Source organism: Acinonyx jubatus, chromosome F2, assembly GCF_027475565.1.
Source record: "Acinonyx jubatus isolate Ajub_Pintada_27869175 chromosome F2, VMU_Ajub_asm_v1.0, whole genome shotgun sequence".
NCBI lineage: Eukaryota > Metazoa > Chordata > Mammalia > Carnivora > Felidae > Acinonyx > Acinonyx jubatus.
In genome coordinates, this window is record NC_069394.1 from 62,120,958 (window position 1) to 62,142,422 (window position 21,465).

General features: G+C 37.7%; 1 protein-coding gene across 15 annotated transcripts in view; it reads left to right on the forward strand.

Annotated features, from left to right (window-relative positions):
• NCOA2 (nuclear receptor coactivator 2) overlaps positions 1–21,465 on the forward strand; it is a 289,385-nt gene that overhangs the window by 72,538 nt on the left and 195,382 nt on the right. For 2 of the 15 annotated variants that reach the window (XM_053208026.1, XM_053208029.1), the window contains exon 1: positions 14,523–18,148. The exons of the other annotated variants lie outside the window; for them this stretch is intronic. The gene's annotated coding sequence lies outside the window, so the exon portion shown is untranslated. Of the gene's footprint in view, positions 1–14,522; positions 18,149–21,465 lie in introns of those variants that run through there. 15 annotated transcript variants of the gene reach the window in all.

The window sequence follows — 21,465 nt, forward strand, 5'->3', positions numbered from 1 at the left end:
TTGGGGAAATAGTTTAGAGCTACCAATGTGTCTAGAAGTGAATCTGCATAAGGGACAAGGGCACTTCACTAGCTTTGGGGCTTAAAATCTTTAGCATTGGATCCCTGAGGATATAACCAACAGTTTTCCTGGCTCAGCATATGTTAGTTACATTAAGTTAAAAAAAAAATCATATGTAAGTTACCTATCAGTTTTCCTTGTGTGAACCTTCCATATTACAGATCAGTTTTCCAAAGACATGCCCTTCAAGTTACTTAAAGTTTTCTGTATAATTGTAGGGATTACAGCACTGTGCTCATGTGCTCTCTCTCTGTCTGTCTGTCTGTCTGTCTGTCTCTCTCTCTCTCTCTCTCTGTGTGTGTGTGTGTGAAGAACAGAAGGATTAGTTTTCCATGATCTTATTTCGATTAGTTTTATTGCTGTCACTATTTTGAACTAGTAACAGTGAAATACCTGTATCCATGCACATGTTTGTGAAGAAACTTGAATAGTGAGGGTAAGAGCATGTGTACTTTATGCCTATATATATACATGGACTGATGTGTGTCGGATGGTAACAATAAAGGTAAGAATGTGTGTACTTTATATGCATATGTGTACACAGATTCTGCAGTTTGTGTTACAAGTACTGCACAGCTTTGAAAATAGTACTACCTTGAACTATATCATAGGTACCAAGAAAACATTGAGAAAAATGGTATTAAGAACTGTTGGAGTTTCTGTGGAAATCTGTTAAACTTTAACCCAGTGTTTTTGGTTTGTCTTGCTATTTATGAGGAGGTAAAGAGTAGTACAGGCTGGTCTGCTGGAGTGACTCTGTCACTAGAAGGGTGGGCGTATCTCAGGGAGATCAGTCTGCTGCTTAGCATGTTGGTGGCAATGGCCTCTACTTAGGAGGCGAGGAGGTAGAGGTGACTGAGCTTTGGCCAGAAAGACCAGAATGCTAGACCAAGTTAATAGGCCCCCCACGTCAGAGATTCTCGGAGAAAGCTAAGTTTCATTAGTGTCTATGAAGAATAGGTCATTCTCAAAAAAATGCAAGTGAAAACTGTAGTAAGAGGCCATTTTCTACCCCTCAGATTAGTAAAATGAATGAATGAATGAGTCTCCCCGTTGTTAATTAGGCTGTGATTAAAGAATATTTTCATGAAATGCTGGTTTGTGGTGTAAATTGATACTTTCTGAAAATCACTTTGGCTTTAGAGATCAGGAGCCTTACAATGAATTGGTCCAGTCTTTTGACCGAGGAATGTCACTCCTAATATTCTGTTTCAAGGAAGTAGTCGTATATCCAGATGAAGATTTATGTACAAAGATTTCCATCTTGCAGTTTCTGTGAACAGTGGAACAGTACCGTTAAACAGGGAAGAAATGGTTAAGTAAATGGTAACAGCAGTAATAGTAAGGGAAAATAACAAAGCAGTAAATTGTTATAGAGGATTAAGTTTAATCATTTGGAAAAATATGGATAGAAAAATACCTGAAAGAAATACTCTAAATGGAAATGTAGCCGAACTGTTAACAGAAGGCATCTCAGGGGTGGGGGGCGGTAGTGAACATATTTCTCTCTCTTTTATACTTTTCTCTCTTTTTTTTTTTCAAAATGAGCGTTTGTTTATTTTATAATCTTAAAAAGGAAATCTAAAAAGAACAGAGTGAATAGTAACTTCACTAAAGGGAAAAAGGTAGAACTGACTTCACTTGAAAGACTTGCTCCAGACATGAGGCCAAGTTTGGAAACAGAAGCCCTATTCTGTGGAGCAAGTCCCAGGGACAGCAAAATCTTCTTGGAATGAGTAGGAACGAGTATTAATTTTCTATTAGAGATTGTTGGTGTATAGAGTACATTCTATAAGAGGAAGGATAACATTAATACAACTTCTTTATACCCTCTGGCACCTGGTGCTTGATAAATTTATGGGGAATAAATTTAAGGGAACGAAATTGGTACTAGATTTTGTACACAGATTGAGAAGATAAATGTCAGCATATCTTTTTGGAGTTAGATAGCATATATATTGGTAAGATGGGGAAGGTAGAGAAATTTGAAGGGAAATAATCACCAGCTTATTTGGTATATTTTGTCCTAAGAATGTGTATGGTGTATGAATGTCAGTTTTGAAAAACGGAATGCTTTATCATTTAGGACAGAGTAGGAGAAAGAGGGAAAAAATACTTGCAGAGCTTCATTAGGACACTGGGACCAGTCATGGGGGCAGTTGGGGGTCTGGGCCCAGGGAGTGGGAACCTGAATTGCTCAGGGAAGGTTGCTCATCCCTGCTGAGGACCAGGATTGCTCTGGGAATGCTGTTAACTTGCCATGTAGTATTTGAACAGTTGTGTATACATATGCCTATTATCCTTTAAATTCTGGCCCTTTATTTGGATTTGTTTTATTTTTTTACTATTTTATTTTTTTCTGGAAAATCTGAAAGTTACACTCATAGGCTCACGCCAGAGGACAGAAAGGTTAAAAATAGTTTGGTAGGCAATATTTACTGAGTGAGACATCATAACTATATAATCAGCAATTTGATTTACCCATCGTTTTATAGAGACGTGATCTTGGTAATAAATTCAGTCTCCTCAGGCACTTATGCCCCCTACCCTCCCAGCTGTAATAAATAAATGTATCAAATAATCATTTAAGAAATTTTATTAAATTTCCAGATTAGGCTGTTATCAACCTAAAATCAATAACTTTCTCAAAGTTTGCTAAATTTTATTTTTTTCCTACCCCAGATAATTTTGCTTTTCACTGTGAAAATTACTTGTTTCATCCTGCATTGATGTGCTTTCTAACTGTTGCTACATTCAATGTCCAAATTGTAACTTATATTTATAACTCCTCTCATCTATTAGTCATCCATGTACTCTTCCTGTTTTTGAAACATACAAAACTGACTCAAAGAAGCTTTTCTACTGAACATCAGCTGTCCACCAACCACTCTGCATAACCCTCTTTAGCCAACACTTACACTACGAATCTTATATTTTCCTGCATTTTTTCTTTAATTTCTTGTTTGTTTATTTCCTTTAGATGGTAAACTCTTTGAGGGCAGGGATTATGTTTGATCATTGATGTGTGTGCCAAGTTTCAAGTATAAGGTTATGTACACAGTGGACTCGATAAATACTCACTCACTGACTAGCTGTTGAAAAATTTGATGAGCCTCTCCAAGTGTTTAGCATAGTCTGAGTAGTTTATGTATTAGTTAAATCTGACTCAGTAATTGGCAGCCCTTAGGTTTCAAGTAGTGACGGAATACACGCTTGCCTCTCACTAACATCAAGAAAGTACCTAACAGAAGAGTTTTACGACACAGCCTAATGACAGAGATGCTATTTGGCTTTGTAGATCCTAGAAATACAAATGTAAAAACATTTTTAAAACAAATTCTTTGAAATATTTCTGAAAGTCCTGAGCACTTCACTTTTGTGACTGCTTGGCTCCTAGGTCGATCTCTGCAACTGCAATAATGAGTATCGTCATTCCTGTAATTATCAAGCACCTGCTGTGGGCCAGACCCTTCCATATGTGCTTTACTTCTTTTCTGTTTTCTTATGTACTCAGAAACTCAACATGGTACATAGTTTTCCCATTTTACAGTTGGAGAAACTAAGGCAGAGAGAGGCTTTAAATTGACTTGTTCAGGATCATACATAATGGCAAATGGCTGAAGTCCATATTGGGACATTGGTTTATTGGGGTCCAAAACTCCTATGAATTTTACTATGTCTCAAAAACTCTCAGAGATGAGGACAGTAAGGGAAAAACTATACTTAAGTCCGAATAATGGAGCTAGACATGAACATTTTGAACAATGTTAGTAAATTTCATATTGCTCTTACAGCATTGCCTATGATCATAAATGGTGTCTTGCTTATTGAAATCTGTGGTTTTCTGTACTTGGAATGAATACTGCTTTCTAAGTGAAAAGGAAGCTCATAACATTTATCTATGCCATTTGTGTTACAATAATCACTACTGTTTATCTTAAATATCAGTAAATCTTTATAATGGGAATGAGCTCATATTAATACTCTTGACTAAGATCTGGAGGCACAATGGCTTTGTTGAAGGAAGCATATTTCAGTAAGAACCATGCCAAAAGTATGGTGGTTAGGTTATCAGAGTAGATTTAATGGAAAACACGATGATTTTCTTAGTGCTATATTAGGTGATGTGATGAAATAAGTAACTTATTGGCAGTTTGGAGATAGGTTTATCTGCTTGGTCATTTTGCCTTGCTCCCAAAGCTATATTTTATAACTTAGAGGAAAACATTATCTAGGAAGCAAATTTATGAAGTATATTCTAGCTTAAAAAAAATAAAAGCATTCCTAGTACAATAGAAAGCTGTTTTGCTTCCTTTCTGTTGGGTGAAGAAGGTCCTGGTATCACTGCTTCCTCTGTGAGGAAGAAAATGAATGTAACACGGCCAGTCCTTCAGGTAAACCTACTCAGATCTCTTTTGGATGAGTAATTTCTTGAAAGTTCTGAAAACAAAGCCAGAGTGCTGCTTTAGAGAGTTCTGTAGGGATTCAGATAAGGAGGATTTGTGTAGGAAAGTGTCTAGCTTCTCGGAGTTGGTTGAGGTAGTTTCACAGGAGACGCTCCCAGGGCTTGGTGAAAACGCAGTACATTAAACAGCTCTCGAGCCCTGGAAACAAAGTTCAGAGTCCAAATCTAGAGAGACGTCTTTCCAACCACATCGTCCTTTGACTCGGAGAGGAAAATAGACTCTTAATATTTACACAAACATAGTTTACCAAGAGCAGATTTTACACGAGGCGGACCTCTGGATTATTTCTCGAGGTGGTGTTGCGTCCTCCGGGTGTTGTGCATCAGGCGGATAGACTTTTCTCCCTAGAAAGCATGCGTGTGCCTTTCAGTACTTGGGGCAGTTCATTATTAACTACAGAGGCCCATGTTCATAGCAGTGTTTCTTTAGGTTTTTTCCCTAAAAGTTATAATCATCTCTTTAACTGAGTTTCTGGCTGCCTTAATATTATACCCCAGCAGGGCAGGGTTTCATCAGAATCAGATTAGGGTTTAGTTCAGTCCTGAGACCTACTGATTTCTCTTACTATCTTGGTTCCTATCTGGAAAGCTTTCAAGACCGCCAGCTGTGTGGCCTGTTTGAAAGCAGGAGGCTTGTGGCAGGAATGTGGGTTTGCCCTATTAGTGTTGCAAAATCACTTCTTATGTAGAGAGTCTTGCTTTTTCTCTTGCCTCCTATCGTCTGGTTTTAGATTATTTTTCTTGTGGTTTTGGTTTGTGAGTGGGTACTCATGGCTTTCGTTTCCTTTTATTCCTTTCCCTTCCTTCACACAGACAATCAAGAAGGGAATAATTAGGAGATATTTTTGTATTTGTTTACGTTGCCCATTTATATAGGCAACTTCCCTGTTATCTTCTGGAAGATAAACCCAGGGTAGTTAAAATATTTGAAACCATTAGTTTTAACTTATGTTCTCATTGTTTTGGTTTAAATATAACTATTGGTAATATGGTTAAAATTTAGAAGGTGTGGACATTACGGAATTTACCCACAATGGCACCATCCGCACACAACTGCTTCTGGTATTTTCTTTTAGGTCTCTAAGAGGGTATTCTGTTTGTTTTTCGTTTTTTAGTCTTTTACTAGGGATGCAATTCATAAATTGGAATTTTACCTCATTTTCTCACCCCTCTCTTTTCCTTAGAGGTGTTCAGTGCCCAAAGAAATAGCCAAAACGAAGGAAGAAGTCACAGACGGACAGACGGGCTTTTGCGTTATCAGCAAGCTAGCCGGTCAGTCCTCTATAATCAGTGTCAAGTATCTGACCTGATTTCTGTAAGATATGATCAAGAAGTGGTTACAAAGCACAAAAATGCCTTGTCTTCTTTAGCACTCCGAAGCTGTTTACCTACCAGTATTTTACTGAACACGTTGGAGATTTAGGCATTCAAATAAAAGGCTCTGATGGGTAGGAGTGAGTAGTGTTAGCCCTATGCGGAAAGGGTTTATCACTCCTGCCCTCATTTTGGATCAAAGGAACGACACCTTGAAGGAAATGGCCTCTGGAGAGCATTGATTACTGACCAGAGCGGCATTTCTGTAGTCTGTCTGAAGAGAGCACATCCATCAGTGAGAAATGGTTCAATTCTCAAAGTTAGAAGGCACATCATTGAAAATACAGCTGACAAAGGCAATGGTCTTCACACACATAAGTACAGTTTTAATATTTTAAAAAAAGATTAACTATTGATGAAAAATTTCACAATGCTCAAGTGTTAATCTTTTCCATTAGACTTAATTTTTAAAGTTATATTTTATATTTAGGAAATGTTGCTTGCTTACGTATTTAAAGACCATTTAAGGCACTCACTTCCCAGTGTTGTACTTGAAAATGAGCTGAAGGTGAATAAATGTTCCATTTTAGCTATGAATAGGGTGCAGGTTTCTTCAGTTACCTCCCTTAGAGAGGCTAATTGTGTCATGGAGTTTGGCCAGTTCCATCTTTTTTGACGTGACCTTCCCAAAAATGCTGTTAGTCGTTATTTCTCTTTTCTTTGCAGTGGGGGTTGGGGGGGGGTGGTGGAGGGTCGATCATACATTATATTTTATTTTTACAACCTGTTTTTTGTTTTTTGTTTTTTGTTTTTTCCATTTGCCAATACACTGCAGCCCTCCTTCCAGGTCCATAAATGTTTATTCCTCTAGTTGCTCTTTTTTTAAATTGTGTTTTAATGTTTATTATTTAACGTTAATAATCATAATATGTGGGGTCATCTTTACTTTTGCCGTTTTATAAGTGAATCATGATTTTTCGATTTGTACATCTTCCTTAATCTAGCACTTGGAGTCTAAACTCATTTGCGCGAAGGTGGCTTTTACTCCATAGCCGGAAATGGGATAACTATAGGTTGGTGGTGCGTACTATGCTTTGATAGCTTTTCGTGAGTCTTTTTGTGGTAGTCTGTGCTTTATTTTAAAATGTGACTTGTTCATGTATTTGTGGACAAGGAAGTGGCTTTTGAAATTTACTCTGTATCTGAGAATTACCTTCCACATTTCTAAAATGGATATAAGAGCAAAGTGGGTAGGGGTGTGTGGTGGGGGGGGGGGGGGACACTTGTGTAAACATTTAAGGATTAGGAAGAACAGAAATACCAAAGTTTTTCAGGCAGTGCTGACTGCTTCTATTCCTAGAAAAGATTTTTTTGATGTAACTTTAAAAATGAACACATAACTTATTCTGCTGTAATTTCTTTCAGTTTTAAACATATTTAATTTGTGAATTACATAAGCATTACACTTCATATACATGAGGGGAAGAGTGAGGTTTGAGACTAGAACCCACAATCTCTTATTTTCTCAAAATAGCTCTCTTCACTCTGCCATGTTACCACTATTACCAGTGACAAGTCACACCTCTTTGCCTGAAGTGGTAAGTTCTACCACTTTTAAAATACCATTACCAAAAACAGCTCAAGTTCCTAAGCTGCCTTCTACTTCCAAAAGCATTTGAAAGTATTTTTGGACCCGCTAAACATCATTAGATGGAAGTAAGGAGAAAATGTATTTGGTTCATTTGTATTAGAGAATTCATAGTTGTCTGGAGGAAGGGTTAGAAATGTCTCATCCCTTTGGGACTTAAATAAATTCATCAAGTGTTATAAGATCATGAGCACGAGATACATTCAGATTAGTTAATTAGCCTTTGCCTCAGAGTTTGCTATTTTATAAATAGGGCAAAAACCACACTTACAGTTGCTTCCATGTTACTGTTAGGTTAACTGTGGCTCAGTGATTCAGTAATTTGACTCACCCTCTGCTTGGAAGTGTTTGCTCCCAATTTCAGACACAAATCCTTGTATTATTGTAAGATTGGTTCAAGTATTCTTTCTGTAATGAACATTTTCCCCCTAATTATATGTCTTTGCTAATACATATCCAAAGTGTCTGCTCCTATCAGCATTAAGGTCTCAGATTCTTTAGTATCAGTTCTGGGTAATTGATTGAGCATGACTCCTGGGGGAAACGTTTTAATATGATGCCATTTTTGTCACCGAGAGGACACTTTATGATTATGAGAAGATTTTTACAGTAGTTCCTCTATTCCAAGTTGCTGTTTATTGTAAAGTACAATATTAGACTAGCAACTTTTCAGTAAAAATAAAAAGAAACACTGTCACATTGCATGTACAGTTGTAAGGTCAGCTTTTTGGAAAATATGAAAATATATATGCTTGGGAAATAAGGAAAAATTATAGTAGTTTCGGTTTGTTTAGCAATGATTTTCTTTAAAATGTGTAGAGTATTTTCTAAGATGGGTTCATTGGAGTAAAAGTGCTTTAGAGTGTCAGTTGGTATTTTTAAATGTCTAAAATGTATGTGGATCAATACGTTTGTGAAATGGTACGTTCAACTTGAGAAGCTTATGTGTACTGTCAGTCTTCACATATTTTCAAATTTATTTCACCATGGAACCTTTTTTATCAAGGAATATACATCAGTTAAGACAACCTTGATATATGGCAGTATTTTTATAACATGTTGAAACCAATAGGATTTTCTTGAAAATAATTTTTGAGACATAATGGCCCCAAATGGAGTCATCTTAGGGAATTTAAGATAAAGGACATGAAGATTTAAAGAAACGAGGAAACAGTATAGCCACTCAAAAATAGCACCGTATTTTTTTCTTTTTTACTGGTATGTAATATACTTTGTAGTTTAAAAGTGGCTTTTTCTAGAAATTTAAGCAAAGCTGGGAGTCAGAAGATCTGACTTCTAGGCTTTTTTTTTTTTTCTTGGCTGAGTGACTTTAATCAAATCACATAACCTCACCGAACTTCCCTTTTGACATTTGTCTAATGCACATAATAATTACATTCTCAAAGTCTGCCTCACAGAATTGTTGTAAAGATAAAATAAGAGAAAAATAATCTATCTGTAGGTGTCTGAAGCTTGTAAAGTAAGATTAGGGGAATAGTTGTGCCTTAATATTAAGCGAATAGAAGATGCACGTGTCTTCAAACCCTATCTATTTAGACTAATGGCTCTTTCTTTGAACAGTCGAATTTTTTAGAGCTAAACTGGAATTTGGAGATAATTGTGCCACTCTTTTTCTTTTTAACTGAGGAACTGAAGCCAAGAGATGGTAAGTGATTGGCCTTGAATTTTATAGGGAAGGCTAGGAGGATGGCCAGGTCTCCTGACGCACATTCTCATTCCACGCTAGCCTCCAGAGCAGCCTGGAAGGGAGAAACAATGTGCCACCTGTTAAGTCAGATATTCTTGAGTACCTCCCTCCCAGATATTGTTACTTTTTCATAATGAAATGTTAGTATTGTTGTTTTTAAGTTCCTAATTATATTCTTGTTCAGTACTCTGTTTTGACTTTTACGGTATATTTGGGCTAAAATATTAAGGAATTACTTTTTAGCAGTTTTGTCTTTTATGTCATGTTTTTTAAAAAAGAAAATTCTGACAAGTTACTGCATAATGTGCCAAAACTGAAATTAGGAGAAAAAAGATAAACACAGGCCATTTATAATTTAGGTTACTGTTTGTCGCACCTTTACTATTTTGATGTTTAGAGCACAAAGAATTTGTTAACTTGCCCTTGCTACCATATACCTCTTTTCAGGATTTTGAAGAGAAAATGAGAAGGTTTGTTTCTTTGTGACCGCTTTTGAAAACATTATCTTTTTTTTTTTTTTTGGCCTCAAATATTTACTAAGACAGAAAATAGCATTGCTTATTTTTATTGGCCACACTTGAAAAATAACTAGGGAATAAATGTGTTATCAGTCAATACATATTTGCTGAGTACCCTCTACAGAGGCGGTTTGTAAGGTGCTGATGATTTTAAAAGACACTATGGTCGTCGGGCCAAGAGGCCACAAGCATACTTATTTACTGTCGTGTTCTTTTAGAGCATGAGATCAAACATTTTTCTGTATTTAAAAATACCTGGTAAAATAATTTTCTCTATTTATGTTCTTTTTACCCTCTTGTGAAATTTGAATAGAGAAATACTGTAAATAGAAAAAGTGTGAATAATTTTAGAACCCCGAGAATAATATGAAAGGTTAAATTGTCTATGCTTTCATAAAAGAAGCAGTTAAGATTATTTTAGTCACTGGAATAGTAAGTGTGTTTGTTTAAACTGTAGCACACCTAGACAGAAATAAATCTTATTAAAACAACAACTTACTACTGACCTTACTTGGTTTGCCCATTCTGGGTCCCAGAATCTTGACTGCAGTAAAGTAGAAAAGGTCTACTTGGCCTATTTGTAATAATAGCTCTAAAAGGTTCTTTAACCTGATACTTTATGACGAAAAAATAAAAAGGATTAGTTACGCATGCCTTGAATTTGTAGTCTGAAATAAGAACCCAAACATTTTATTATATACTGTGGTTCACTAAGGCATGCTTAGATACTGCAAACTGCAAATGATCTTTTATGGGATTTTGATTCAATCTTCACTTCCTTCTCACAGAGGAACTCAAACCCCAAGTCCCTCCATGAGATAGGTCTACGTATTGATTTGATCTGAGCTGCTGATTAGGTTATTTTTGTGAAAAACATTAAAAGGTACACAAGAAGACACTATTTTACATAATACTCTCTGGTCTATAAGTTCCTTGAAGTCAGGCATTTTTTTTTTTAAGTTTACTTATTTATTTTGAGAGGGAAAGAAAGCACGAGTGGGGGAGGGGTAGAGAGAGGGAGAGGAGAGAGAGAATTCCAAGCATGCTCTGCACTGTCAGCACAGAGCCCAGTGCAGGGCTGGAACACATCAATCGTGAGATCATGACCTGAGCTGAAGTCGGATGCTCAACCAGCTAAGCCACCCAGGTGCCCCAGGACATTTCTTTTTTTAAAACCATCTCCAGAGTCTGTGTATATCCCTATTTATAGGCCCTGATATTATAAATATTTGTTGGATAAATGAATAAATGGATTTATATTTATTTTTATGCACTATAATCCTCTTTTGTGTCTGATACCATTCTGGTTTCTAGCTAGTTTTCCCGAGACATTTCTTTTTTACTTTAAAGTCTTTATTAATAACTACTTATGAAAAGCTGTTAGTTTTTATTCTAGTTATCTATTGCTTAAATAGCTGATGATGATGATGTCTCATAATTCTGTGGGGTAGAAACTTGGGCAGGGCATAGCAGGGGTGACATGTTTCTGCTCCATGATGTGTGGAGTCTCACCTGATGGAACAGGAACTGGCACGTGCTGGAACAGCTGGGGACTGGCTGAGCACCTCACTCTCTTTTTCATTTGGCCTCTTTGGATGACCATGTTGGGCTTCCTCATAGTATGGTGGCTTCAAGGTAGTCAGACATATGCAGTGGCTCAGGACTCCAAGTGAAAAAGGTTCCAAAGGCCTCGGCGGCAGCTTCAAAGCTCAGAAGTTCCAGAATATCATTTCTGCCACAGTCTGTTCGGTCAGGCCAATCACTAAGGCAACCCCAGTGTCAAGGGGAGGACAGTTATACTTCATTTCTCAGTGGGAGGTGTGGCAGACTTTATTGCTATCATTGTCTTCCACAGTTTCTCTATGTATGACTTGTCATTGTTACTATTAACCTTATTAGGCTGTGGTTTATTTTAGGATGTTCGGCAAAATGTCCACTTTTAGGTACTTAGGGACCTGATGATAGCTCCTTTCTCCCTGTCTCCATGCTTGTTCAGGCTTGACTGCCTGGAGTGCTCTTCTTCCTAGACCTGCGTGAGAGAGGAAGGAGTGTTAAAAATTTCTTTGGGTAGAAACAAGAACTTCTTGGTTGCAAGTTCATGCTCAAAATGAATTTTCCCTGTGGTGCCAGAAGGGAGTACCTGTATTTGTGTATCTGTGTGTGTGTGTGTGTGTGTGTATAAATACACCATTTATAATAGGCCAGTGGTACCTAGAGATTTTGATTTTATGAACTATTAAACATTTCCCCCCAAATCTAGGGAACTGATGTAGGATTGCCAAATTTTGAATTCAGTCAAGCCATGATACAAGGGGAAAAAAAAAACAAACAAAAAACCCCGGCTATAACCACCATTTCAGAAAATAGAAGGAAAATTTAACCCCACAAAATGATAAGCTCATAATCTAACAATAAAGGAAAATCCTAAATTTAATAAAATTTAGCTTTATAGAAAAATAAAGCACTACCATTTTTTCTCATTTAGGTTTAAACCTAGAAAAATTTTGCTTTGGAGCTATACTCAGACATTTTGGGGACCACTGGTAGGGTCTTACTTTGACTTGTCAGCAGAATTTTTTTAAAAATAAAAGCTGTACCTGAATTTTGTAAATCTATATTTTGTAGCCATATTTATTGTAAATAATGGGTGAATTAACTGGTGTAATGGTCCTTATGAGAAACACCATTTTAGTATATGTTACTTGATTCTTTTTCAGTGTGGAAAGATTTTAGTTTCATTAGGACCTATAAAATAAAACCACATTTACTAACTAAATATTAACAAAACTACTAAATCAATAAGATTTAAATTAACAATACCATGCAGTGTTGTCTGGTTATAACAAAGTTGCTGTTTGTAACCTGAGCTCAGATTCCATTGAGTTCAGCATATACTATTAGCTGTGTGAAGATACTTCAAATCTCCCCCACTATTTTTCTTTCCTTGAACTTATAGAAAACTGTTTCTCAAGACTTGATGTGAAAGACATTTAAATAATACTGGTCTGGGGGCGCCTGGATGGCTCAGTTGGTTAAGCCTCTGATTCTTGATTTCCCCTCAGGTCATGATCTCCCGGTTGGTGCGAGTGGTTGGTGAGACTGAGTCCCATGTGGGGCTCTTTGGTGAAAATGTGGAGACTGCTTGGGATTCTGTCTCTCCTCCCTCTCTGCCCTTCCCCAGCTCATGCACACATGTGTGATCGCTCTTTCTTTCAAAATAAATGCGCTTAAAAAAAAAACAAAACAACTAGTTTGTCAACCGGTGTGGATAATGGTTATCCATGATTTAGCATATCCATGTAAGCAATCTGAGATTGTCATCAGAATGAAAATTTTGTGGACATTTGTGTATGTTCTTGGACTTTGAGATTCCCAGATTAAGGAAAGCTCCAGCCACTCTAGTTTATTTTCCTAACTGTTCCACCTTAGGTTTTAGGATTGTTTCAGTTTCTTTTTAAACTCCATTCTTTGTGTTGGAGAGAGTTGTCACAGCTTTTTAAATTTTCTTTATATCTGTCTTTTGTCCCACAGTATCAGTATTTCTTCCATTTTCTTTGCTTATAGGCACAACAGGCCAATAATTGAATAATCTTGTGAGTGACACATTTGGGGGTAACTCACAGGTTTGTGTTGAGCGAATTTATTTGTTGGGTGAATGGTGCTTGCGGCGTTTTTTGTAACAGCTGGATGTTAGAAAGCATCTTCATGATACCATATGGATTCTCCCCACCCCCGCACCTGTACCCCCCCACCCCCCACCCCTGGGAGGATGTGGGGGAGGGGAGGAAGGTGGTGGGTGGAGCAAGAAGTGCGGAGGACTGAAGCCTGGCGCAAGGAACTAGGATAGAAACCACAGGGAAGAGTGGAGGGTTTGTATTGGGAAAGACCTGGATTCTGCTGCCAGTTCTGCCTCTTGCTTTAACTTCTTTCAGTTTCCTCACCTGCAAAATGGAACCAATAGATGCCTATTTATGGGAAATAGCAAAATCATGCTTGTAAAATTTGTATCACAGCAGTTAATACTTGATACTTAGCAAAAGGTAGCTCTTGTTATTCTGTATGTTTAGGATATTAGGAAGCTCACCTCCAGATTTTTTGATTTTTATTTATGTTTTGTATTGTTAGATATTTTTTCTACATATTCTAGATTCACAACTAAGTTACAAACCTCTCGTACCTTTTTGTGTACCTTATGCCCTTCTGTGATACGAAGGTTGACGTATTTGATGATGATTTCCATAGCAGTTAGTTAAGATAGGATGGGAAGGCTAGTGTCTTGAGGGTAGTAGTTGTTTTGGGGTTCATAGAAACTCCTTTGACCAGAGGGTGAATGAGGAGTGCTATTGCTGTCGGGGGAGGTGCTCATCTCTTTGAGCCTCAGTTTCCCATCCATAAAACTGAGTAGTTAACCTATTTTTAAGTTTCTTCCAGAGCTAAATTTTTATTCAAAATGGTACTCCTGCCACAGGATCCCATTTTCTCCAATATTCCTCAATGTTTTTGTCAGAACCTAGAAATGCAGTCAAATGAAAAATTGCATGTAAAATTTTTAACAATGGGAAACTCTATATAGGCCCACACAACAAATCAAATTTCTGATGAAGGGGGCACCTGGGTAGCTCGGTCGGTTAAGTGTCCGACTTCAGCCCGGGTCATGTTCTTGCAGGTCGTGATCTCGAGCCCCGCGTCAGGCTCTGTGCTGACAGACAGCTCAGCGCCTGGAGCCTATTTCGGATTCTCTGTCTCCCTCTCTCTCTGCCCTCCCCACCCACCCCCCCCCCCCACACTCTGTGTCTCTCAAAAATAAATAAACATTAAAAAAAATTCTGATGAATTATCTTTCGATAATATTTCTTCTGAGTGACCATTGGCTATGTGAGTTGACTCAGTGAGATCATACAGGCAATAAACATGTGACTAGGTGCTATCTGTACTCCAAGGATGAGCTCTCCATTTTCCCACATGCTAAATTGCACAGCTTTCTCTTTGTAATCTAGGGCTCCTGTTTGGAATACCATATTCTTTCTAAAAGTGTAAAAGATTGGTACATTTAATTACGTTACGTAAAATTGTAATTTTACTTTAAAAAACTTAATGTGACATAAAATTATAGCCATGAACACATATACATACATGTGGGCTATTTTCAACTTTTAAAAAATACCATTTTTTTAGGGCTTGCTACTCTTTTCCCCTCTCCCCTCTCCCTTCTGCCACCTTCCTTCTCCCTCCTCATTGTTTTTAGGCAGATTGGTGCTGCCTGACAGGCAGTCAGTATTAAGAACATAATGCTGGAGTCAGGGGGACCTGGGTTTGACACCCAGCTCCGTCACACCTTCTTTGACTTTAAACAAATGGTATTACCTCTTTTTAAAAAAAATGTTTATTTATATTGAGAGAGAGAGAGCGAGCGGGGGAGGGAGGGAGGGAGTGGCAGAGAGAGAGGAAGAGAGAGAATCCCAAGCAGGCTCTGTGCTGACGGCCGGGCTCAATCTCAAGAACCCCCAAGAACTGGGAGATCATGACCTGAGCCGAATCAAGGGTCAGATGGTTAACTGACTGAGCCACTTAGGTGCCTCTGTATTAACCTCTTCTTGGTTGTAAAATAGGTATTATAGAACATCTTCCTTTTTAAGAATGCTATCTTCTTCATACTGTGTGCCTCTTTTTTTTTTTTTAATGAATATTCCCTTTATTATGTTAAAATGATGATTAACTTAATGCGGTCATATGCTGTTGAAAGGTGTGGCCTCCTCTTAGGAGGTGGGAATGCATAGTCAGTGACAGTCATTTGGGGAAGCCCATCCTGAGAGAGGAAACAGAATCTCAGTGGGAGGTCTCTGGTGGACAGAAAGTTTATGCTGGTCCTTGTGAAGCTGGTTTTGAGGGTACTGTTAGGTATTGGTTAAAGACTGTGTCCCTCCCGGTCCTGGGTAGGCAGATCATATAGTTTTAATGTTGCTTTTGGTTCAGTCTCTCTTGTTACCCCATAGTCTTGAGGTAAGTTTTACACAGGGATATTAGGAAACCTGCATTGCCCTCAGGGGTATTAGGGAAGGGGGTTCTAGGCTCCTTTTATACTGGAGAGTGGTCATTGCAGCATTAATTAGGGAGAAAAGCCTAGGAGAAGGTGAATTTCTGAGGAGTTCACAGTCCTATTTCCTCTTCCTAAGTGGATTTGTTTCCCCTACTGCTAATAGTTGCAGGGTATATATTTTATTAAGGAAGGTAGACATTTCCTCTTAGATTGGTTTATTGTGAAAAATAAACTGACAATGTACAGAAATCATCTATTATTCTGATGTACACAATAGGCTTCAGTAACATTCTCATTTCAAGGAGAATGAAGGAAAGCATTGCAGGCAAAGGTTATCCATTTTGTGGGAGAAAAACAATTAAAATTCTTACTAATTGTGTTTTAGGGCCTTTTATTTTGGGAAGACTGATTGGTTGTCAGGATGGCATGTTCTAGTCTTGGTTGAGATTCATCTCCGAGTCTTTTATGTCTATTTCAGAAAGATGAATTTCTGACCGGTAATTTATTTTTCCTTTTCTCTCCTGTAATTCCTTAAAAACCGTATCATGTGTGGACTTGGGGGCTGAGCTCCCTAATTAAAGCCCCAGGACTTCTGCAGGCATGTTGTTTTAAAAATCACTAATCCAACAGCAGGTTGGTTTTTTTTTTTCTTTTTAAAGTTTATGTATTTATTTTGAGAGACAGTATGTGTGTGTGAGCAGGGGAGGGGCAGAGAGAGAGAATCCCAAGTAGGATCCGCGCTGTCAGCACAGAGCCCAACGCGAGGCTCCAACTCACAAACCGGGAGATCGTGACCTGTGCCGAAATCAGGAGTCAGAGGCTTAACCGACTGAGCCACCCAGGTGCCCCAGCAGGTGGATGAAACCTTACCTTGCCCTCAAGAAGCAGTCTAGAAGGGAAGATTACCTGTAGCGTAAGGTGATGATGATAGTCCTTATTTGCACATGCTGTGTTCAAATCCTTATTTCCGGTTCCTTTGTGAGTGCTTTCCCCGGTCTGCTTTATATCTTTGTCATTCCAGTGAGACTGTTCTTAGGAAGGTCGTCAGCACTTTCTGCTTGCCAGACCAGGTAGACACTGTAATTCTCAGTAGCACTGAACGATTTTGAGCACCCTCTCCTTCTCAGAACTGTCTCCTCTTGGATTCTATAGTACTTGTCTTTGCTGGTCTTCTCCTGCTTCTGGCTTTTCCCTAAGAAATCTTACCCATTTCTGCGGATTTAAATGTTATGTTCAGGTTAGTGACTCCAAATTGAATATGTTTAGTCCCCTTCCAAATGTGAGCCATGTACATTCATGTACATGTATGAGGCTAATTTTTCTGGTAGGTCTGTCTCTTGGCAAGAATACTACTCTTGGAAGAGTTACTGGTTTATGATAGTTGCTTTATTGTTTTTACATTGGCTCAGACCATGGTGGGTGAGAAACAAAAATGAAAGGAATGATCATATGAGATTTATGAATTTGATGGGTAGGTTATTTTGCACCATATTCATATCCATTGTGTTTGTGTACCTACCTGTAGCTTAGGAATTTTTAGGCTGATGATATATCCTTTTCTATGTATCTAATTAGAACTTTTTTTTTTACACTTAGGAAGAAAAGTCATTGTTATAAATCTAAATCTCTACTTGTTTAACCTGCTATACTTTTTGAAGCATTTTATTAAATTGAATTAAAATAACAAAAGAACATCTTAAGATTGAACTTCAGTTAATTTTAAGCAACAGTTCTAGAAAACTGAAGACTTCTCTAGCAAATTAAGTTATATGTGTAATAGGCAGAATGAGTAGTTGGAAGGAATACTTAAAGGTTCGTTAATTAATGTTTCTACATAAGTTATGAGCTAAATGTCACTTTAAGGGGATCTTTAAGTTGACCTTCTTAAAAAAGAATTTGGAAAATGAAAATTACTTGTTGTAGACTTTCATTAGTTAAGAGTCATTGTCTGCAGTGCAGGTCGAGCCTTTTAAACGAAGAAAACAGAGGCTACCTGAAGTATATATAGAAGTTCTTCAGTTAACTTATAACTTACTCTTCTGTGGTCTGGATGTTATTTTTAGCACCATCGGCTTAACAACTGGGAAAGAATTTTACCTTACATCGTTCAAATTCTATACGTATTATTTATGTTAAGATTTTTACAACACATCAAATTTGGGATTTTAATATTGTAGTATTTTGTTAAAAAATATATGGAAGCTATGTTTTAGGATACTTCTTTTTGAGATTTCTTTTTCTTTTCCTTTTTTTTATTTTTTAGGTTTGTGTTGTTTTGTTTTTTAAATTTAAGTAATCTCTACACCCAACCTGGGGCTTGAACTCACAACCCCGAGATCAAGAGTTGCGTGTTCTTCTAACTGAGCCAGCCAGGTGCCTCAGGATACTTTTATATTATGTAAGATATGTGTAATAGATATATCAAATAAAACATATAGTATGCTGTTCAGTAATCTGAAATATTCTCATTTAAGTCTTGAGAGAATGTCCTTTTGATGTACTATAATTTGAAACATGCTGAGTTCAAGGTATGTTTTTTGTTAAATTATCTGAGAGTTTTTGTGCTTTTAAGCAAAAAGAAAACAACTGATTGTACTAATCATTCATTATGAGTATACACTTGTGATGGGTATATGTTTTAGATATGTTTGGTTGAAACTGTTGAAAAATCTCAAGTAATTGGAGTAATACTTCTGGCTTTCTCTCCCTTTCCCCATGTGTCCTCTTCATTTCTACCAACCTGTCTGACTGGCTACACGACTGGGGTGGTGCTGGCCAAATAACACGAAGACCAATAATGGAACCTAATGTTGAAATATGAAGTATGGCAGTTTTAAGGCTCCCTTTGATGAGAGCCCTCTCTCTTCAATAGCATGTGCCATACACTCTGTTGTCCATAAAAACTCAAGTTAGTCGTTTTGGTCGGCAAATAGTCTTCACTTGCGTTATCAATGCCGATGTGTTGAATGATGACTTCCTTTGATTAGTGGCAACTTTGAGAAGACTGTGAGGCTACATTTGGGTCAGGCAAAGAGAACATCAGGATTCACTAAAAATGTCAGCAGGGGTAGATGGTGTGGAGAATATGCTCTGCTGGTCTTGTTTGTACCATACCAGAGACCAGAAGGTCGTTTTCACGTTGATCACATTTTGGCATCCTCGTTTTCTTTCTTTCTTTTTTTTTTTTAATTTTTTTTTCAATGTTTATTTATTTTTGGGACAGAGAGAGACAGAGCATGAACGGGGGAGGGGCAGAGAGAGAGGGAGACACAGAATCGGAAACAGGCTCCAGGCTCTGAGCCATCAGCCCAGAGCCCGACGCGGGGCTCGAACCCACGGACCGCGAGATCGTGACCTGGCCGAAGTCGGACGCTTAACCGACTGCGCCACCCAGGCGCCCCGCATCCTCGTTTTCAAATCATGTTGGCAACAACGACAGCATTATCAAAACAGTGAGCTTCCATAACAGCTCAGTGGGTAAAAGCACGCGTGACTCTGCCATCAGACTTCGGATTAGAATCCGGGCTTTGCCACTGCGTTGCTTCTGTGACCTTGAAAAGAGTATTTCACTTGTCAGTTAAGTTTCTGTATCTACAGAATGGAGGTAATAGTGGTAGCAGTAGGTACCTTGTAGGGTTGTTAAGAAGGTCAAATGGGGTAACCATTTAAGCCACCTCTGCTTGGGGCACTCACAGAGGCCTTTAAGAAATTGTAGATGATGATGATGGCCGTGATGATTTGATGATGGTGATGGTAAGCCAAAACAGCGAAATATGGCCCTTCTGTCATTCTGGTAATCATATACATAGATCTCTGGATGGATGGATGGATGGATGGATGGATGGATCGATCTAGATCTATCTGTATATAGAGAGATCTATCTCGAGATAGATCTCTCTATATACAGATAGATCTGTATCTACCTATCTACCCTAACCCCTGTTCCTAACCCTTCATATCTATCTATCTAAATAAATTAATTAATAAGAGCGAGCGTGCGCGTATCTTCTCCTAACCCTCCACCACCTTTTGAAAAATCATTAATAATCAGCTTTGATGCTGTCGGCAACCTTTTTCTGTGTGATGCAGGCTCAGTCCTCGTTTTTTGCCTCAGAGCCATGATGTGTTATTCGTGCAGCCTGCTAGTTGATTCTCCGCTTGGCAAACGTTTACACCATTTGCTACTAGAAATGCCTTTCTCCCTTCGATCCCTTTACTCACACAGTAACGACAATCATCACATGGAAAGAAAGGGCAGGGATATAGAGGTACGTTTTTTAAAAGTCATTTATAATTTTTTTTAGCATTTAAAAAATTGAAGTATGATTGGCATACCATGAAATGCATTCATTTTAAAGGATGAGTTTTGGTAAATAGGTACAGTTATGTGTGTCACGTGTTTCTTATACATTTTTCTTCAGCATCATCCACGGTCAAGTTTTAGAACAATTCTGTCAGCCCAGAAAGTTCTCTTGTGCCCATTTTCAGGCATTCTCCACTTCCATTCTCTAACCCAAGACACCACTGTTTTGCCTCTATAGTTTTTACTTGTTCTAGAAATTTCAGATTAATGGAATTATATAATGTTATCTTTGTGTCTGGTTTCTTTCACTTAGCACATGTTTTTGAGGCTCGTGTTGTTATATGTGTCAGTAATCCATTCCTTGTCATTGTTGAGTGGTATTCCATTGCACATATGTATTACATTCTAGAAGATCCATTCTCCAAATGATAAACATTTTAGTTGTTTCTGCTTTTTAGCTGTTCTGACCGTGACTGCTGGAATCATCCTTGTACAACTACTTGTATGGTCATCTGTCTCCAAGAGACTTGAAAACACACCTTGGTGTCAAATTGTTGGGTTATATGATGAGAAACTTCCAAGCTGTTTCACAAAATGGTCATACCATTGTGCTTTCCCACCAAGCAAGGGATGTCATGTGAGGGGTTCTAGTTTCTTCCTGTCCTTGTCAACACTAGATGTTTTATTGGATGTCAAGCATATTATGTTTTGGTTTTAATTTCTATTTTTCTGATGACTAATGATATTTAGTACTTTTTTGTGTACTTTCCCCATCGTATGTCTTATATAATATATATAACATAGGGGCACCTGGGTGTTTAAGTGGGTTAAGCGGCCAACTCTTGATTTCAGCTCAGGTCATGATCTCGCGATTTGTGAGACTGAGCCCTGCTTTGGGCTCTGTGCTGACAACATGGAGCCTGTTTGAGATTTCTCTCTCTCCCTCTCTCTCTACCCCTCTCCCCTTGGCTCCTCCTCTGCTTGAATGAACTCTCTCAAAAAAATAAACATTAATATATGTGTATATATATATATATATATATATATATATATATATACATATATAATAAAAAAATCTTTAAGTATTTTGCCCATTTAAAAACATTGAATTATTTGTTTATAAGTGAGTTGTAGAAGTCTTTTTGTCTATTCTAGCTGACCATCCTTATTATTTAGCCTTTATATTTTTTAAATGCGTGTACTTTATCAAATGATTATTTTGCCAATAATTTCTCCCAATCTGTGGCTTGTGTTTTCATTTTTAATTATGTCTTTTGAATAGCAGAAGTTTTAATTTTAATGGAGTTCAGTTTATCAGCTTTTTTTCTTTTATGGTCTTTATTTTATGCATTTGGTGTGATATCTAAACATTTTTTTCCTATCCACAATAATTTTCTCCAGGTGCCTTCTAC